Source organism: Grus americana, chromosome 16 (genome assembly GCF_028858705.1).
Source record: "Grus americana isolate bGruAme1 chromosome 16, bGruAme1.mat, whole genome shotgun sequence".
NCBI lineage: Eukaryota > Metazoa > Chordata > Aves > Gruiformes > Gruidae > Grus > Grus americana.
The window spans coordinates 16213518-16218733 of NC_072867.1; positions in this window are offsets into that span (position 1 = coordinate 16213518).

Sequence of the window (5216 nt, forward strand, 5' to 3'; positions counted from 1 at the left end):
GATTGGATGTCTCCTCTTCCTTTCCCTGGGTGTAGCGCTCCCACTCGGACCACGCGGCAGAGGGGACAGCAGGGTTTTGGGTACTGGTGCCTCCTCCCGGAGCAGGGGATGGGGGCTGCTGGTTGCTTGGAAATCCCTTCTGCCAGGCTGGTTCCTGGTGCGTGTGCCCGGGTGTCCCTGAGAAACGGCCTCCATGGGATGATGCTGACGGTGACAGGAGTGCTGCTGAGCCCGGAGGGACCTGGCGGTGTTGTTTGAAGCAGGGTTTGTTCTTGTGTCTTGGAGTATGGTTGGAGAAGTGCTGCTTGGCCCCGCAGGGTGCTGTGACTCCCGTCTGTGCTACCTTCCTGAGGGTATGGGTGCTCCCTAGATGTAGGGGGTGGTGACCCAGGACAGGAGCTGGGGTTAGCAGCGCTCTGTGTCCTTCTCTGATCGGCTGGGAATGGTGCCTTGGGCCACTGGTGGAAAGGAAACCGGACCGGAAAGCCAGGCAAATGCCCCAGCACCGGGGAGCGGGGCAGCACGTGTCCCCCTGCGCCGGGTGCTGATGCCCCTCTGAGTGACCGCTCTGCTGAGCAGATGCTGGAGGTTGGTGGCAAAGCTGTCTGCCTTCAGGGGCTCTGCTGCAAGAGCCAGGACCGGGTTTGGACAGCCAGCGGGGCCAACTCCGGATCTTTGCACCCAGGAATCTGACACCTCTTGGTTTGGGGAGGGAGGCGAGGCGTAGGGAGTTTGTGGGGCAAGGCGGCGCTTTGGATTTTAGAAGGTGCCCAAAGGACCAGCCACTGGAGCCGACATGGGGTTTGTTATTAATATTATTATAATAATACAGGCATTGTGTTTCTCCCCTCTGGCTTTGGGAGCATCCTTGTAGGGATGAGGAGCTGTGCCTGCTGCTGCTCCAGCTCCCCTGAGTTCGGGTTTGGTGCGTGGCAGCGCAGCCCTTCACTGACCGGCTCCCCCAGTTTCGGAGCCGTGCCGCAGCCCTCCCTGCCCGCCCTTGCCATGCCCGCCAGGCACGCTCACCCCCGGAGCACGGTGCTGGGGGTCAGCCCTGTGGGCGCTTGGGGCTTCGCTGGGGAGAGGGAGCTCGGTGGGAGCGAGGGAGAGGGCTCCCAGTCAGTGTGCAAGCGCCATTGTTTTGACACGGAGGCATATGGCACCGTCAGAAACAGCAAAAAGAAACCCCACAGCAGATGCTGCCAAGGCAGAAAGCTGGCAGCAAACAGCCAGGCCTGCAAAATGCCTGCTTTGCCATCGACGCGGGGCGGGCCAGCGCGGCACGGGCTTGCCGGGGCTGGCTCTGCGCGTGCCGTCGCACCTTGGGGCTGACCGAAGGCAAAGTCTGACCGCAGCCGAGGCACTTAGTGCCCAGCGCGCGCGTGGTCCGCCGGGTGCGGAGCCGGGAGGGATTGCTGGAGAATGGTGCTCCCTCAGCGGCGGTGCCAGCCGGGAGCGGTGCTGGGGTGTCCCAACCGCAGCCCTGGCCAGGGGCACACCACCGCAGGCGCAGGCATAGGCGTGTTTTGGGAGCTGACGGCTCTTCTTGCTGCTCCTCCAGACAGTCCCAAGCCCCTGACTTACACCACGGGGGGTAATTCCCCCCTTTTATACCACCGTTTTGCGTGACCCACGCTCTGTGCCAGGGCTGCTTGCAGGTTCGGACAGCGGGAGGCGGGTGTGCGCAGCTCTGGTCTCCACAGCCCTGAGCAGAATGCGATGAGGTATTCCTGCGGCTTATTTTTGGGTTTGCTCGGATGTACTGAGATGTGCAGCAGCTCCGGCAGCACATCAGTGACCTGACCAGGTGACGGAGTGGTCGGACCTACGCGGCACTGGCTCGGCACTGCTACCCACCGCCTCCTGGGTGAGTGGTACGTACGCCAGCTGCTCAGAAATGCTCCTTTTGTGGCCGTTTTGTGGGTGTTTCTAAGGTCAAGCTCTTCAATGCTGACCCTCTGCAGCTTCATGCCGGGTGGTTGCAGCTCCAGCTCTGGCACTCGTCTCTCCGGGCTCGCCCTGCGGAGCGGCTATAGCGGGGACGGGGTGTGGAGGTGGGTGCTTTCTGCCGGAGAGCTGAGGAACAAAGACAGCCCTTTCAACAGGCTGAATCTGCTTCTGTCTGACGCAGGGACAGTGGCTTTTCCCCCGAGATGCCTTACCTGCAGGCCTGCCCTTTTCTAGCCAGGTCTTACCCTGCTGTACCATGAGCTGTTTAGATGGGGAGGGTTTTTTTTTTTTTTTTTTCTTTGACCGCTTCCAGGCAAAAATGGGTATTTTGGGAGCCTGGGACCACGGAGGACTTGCCCTGATGGCAGATGTGGTCCCTTCTGGTCCTCCAGCTTGAGAGGAGCGCAGGACTGCGGCTGGCTCCCCATTGCCGGGGCTGTGCACCCCAAAACTGGCCCTTCAGCTGCAGCACCACAGCAAGCCCTGGGCTGGGGGGGGGGCCAGCGCATCGTGTCGAGGTGGGGGCACGCGCGTGCACTAGTCCTCCCTCTGTGTGTTAGCAGCAGAAACGCTGCCTTGTATAAATTTACATATGACTTGGCAAAATGTATGTTTGTGTCATTTCTGCAAGAGCAGCAGCCGGCTCTGCTGCTTACACATTGTGGCGGTAATAGAGGTGCTTGAGTTATAGTGAAACTTATTTCATTTTACAGCTCCTACAGCGTTAACAGATGTACAGGCGTCTGATCCAATCATGCAGCAAGAGATTTTGGGGCCAGTTCTTCCAGTTTTGACAGTGCGTAAGCTAGGAGCAGCCATACATTTTACAAACAAGAATAAACGACCCTTAGCAACATATGTCTGTGCTGGCAGCTCCAACGTAATCATAAATAAGGAACCCTGCTAGGCAGGAATGTATCTGGGCTCTGCATACGGTCAGTACGGACAAAGCATCTGTCTTCCTCCCATTATATTAATGAGGTGCAGGCACTGGAATCCCTATGCCGTACGGCTGGATTTGCTGGGTGGGGACAAAGGACTTGGAAAAACAAACGCTAACCCAGAGCAACGGAGCTTTATTTGTTTTTAAAGCCTGTATTTCATTTTATGGATGCTTCACTCCTCCTTTGCTCTCCTGCCTGCTGTCTCACCAGGCACTCTCACATCACTGCGGGCTGCTCCGTGATCGTTAGCGGTCGCCGGCTCGGCCACGCTACATCTTGGCTGCAGAAGGTCCCTGCCTCAGCCCCAGCGTCGGAAGGTGCACGGGCCCAGAGGACCCAGCTTGCCACAGCTTAATGGCCAGCAGGTCCCCTGCCTACCTTGGGGACAGCGTTCAGGACAGAAAGGTCCCTTTCAGACAGCCGAGCGCTGGGCGACGCGGTGGCGAGGCAGAGGACAAACACCGTGCTGTGAGCTCTCGAAGGGCCGAGCGTGGTCCCGGCGGAGCTGAGCTCTGCTCTGCTGGGACCGTGCTCGGGCTGAGCTCTGCTCACTCCTAAATTCAAGCCCTGGCCCTCTGCGCCTGCTGGACTGGAACAGCAGGGTCACCCCAGACACCAGCCTCCCTCCGCATCGGCCCCGCAGAAACAATTGCACAGACGGCTTTGGGTAGAAAGGGAGAGGGGGGGAGCTGGAAGCTGAGCACACCCTAATAAATTTAATCTCTGCATCATGTTAAAGTGTAGTAGCTAAATTTATTTCTCCTTGCAATCAAAACAATACTAGCTTTGGTCCCAAAACAGTAGTGAGATTTCTTCCCCCCAGCTGGAAAAAAAAGAAAATACTATAAATCCATCCTGGAGCTGATTTATATAGCATTCATGAAGAATTTATATTGCAAAGAATTTTATTCAATTAAACTTGAAAAGCCTCTAGATTCTTAAGGTTCAATAGTGATCACTGAGACAGAGCTATCATAAAACTGGATGGCCTGTCTGGAGCAGGCACTGAGAAAATGTCTGATGTGACATTGCAGCTGACGGTACAGTCCAAATCAAGAGCATTTGTCATTGGGATGTGTTACAGTCTAAGGCTTGGAAAATTACTCTGTGAAAAATGTGCATTAACAATAGCCATGAAATATCTGTTTAAAAAAAAAAAAGGGTGAATAATGAGACAGCGCTATCTATTAGCGCTGGGCATTCTTCACTCTGACCCCACTCTGATTAGAAAGTTAACACAAAAGCCGGAGACTCTTTTGGGAAGCAAGTTTAGGGTTGTTTCTACTGAAATAATTGGAGAGAGGAAGCTGCGTGACTGACTGAAGAGCTCCCGCCGCTGGAAGCAGCGGCCTCAGTGCGGGACAAGCTCCCTGGGTGCGCGTAATCCCCCCACGGGTTTCCACCACGCTCCTCCACACAAGGAGGGCAAAACTTCAGCCACCATCTCTGACCCGCGTTCGTCCCAGTTATATTTCCAAGCTGTAGTGGCTTGGGCTTCAGTGTAAAACTGTAATTGTCTGTATTCTCTATACAACCTGGGGAGGAGGCGTTACCTCGTTCAGCCGGGTGCGACACGCTAGTTTACGTACCGAGTGTGTTTTCTGGCCGTTCTCAGTCCCTCGGGAAGCTGAAATGGAGGATGTCTTCTCTGTTAAGTACTGCACTCTGCTCTCGTGACGTTTGCGGCCAGATTCTCTGAGCTCTAGGACATGCTCTAATCTGCTCTGCTGAGGGCTCTGTGACAGCGACACTCCTGAGGTCGATGCGGGCGTTAACGTGTGCGAGATGCGAACCCCTTTAGGTGTCAGCCTCTCTCTTCCAGCTCTGTCAGCTGAGGCGGCACCAGGCCCCTGCCACTCATCACAACCCCGTTAGCTGCAAACTTAGGGACGCGAGTGGGCCCCGGTAGATAAGACACGAAAACTGAACGAGGGCTCTGCTCCTTCAGCTGGTACGCACAGCGAGGGGGATGCTGTGACCAAACTCGGAGGGGTCTGTGCCCTCGGAGGGGCGGCTCCACGTGGAGTTAACCCCAGCTACCTAAACACGGCTTGCCTGCACACGACATGTAGGATTCGGCCCTTCCTCCTTTAATCCCCCCACCCCAGTGAGCCCCGGTCCTGGCAGAGGATGCACTGGATTGTCGGCACGGAGACATCCTTCACAGGCACAAAGAGAGGCAGCCAGGGCCAAAGAATTCGCGGTGCATTCCTGTAAATCTACCCAGCTCAGCTTCAGCCAGGGCTGATGGATTGAAAGCAACTTAAAAAAGAAAAGCACACTGGGCTCAGTATTAAAGTATGACAGTTAAGGGCCCTTCGG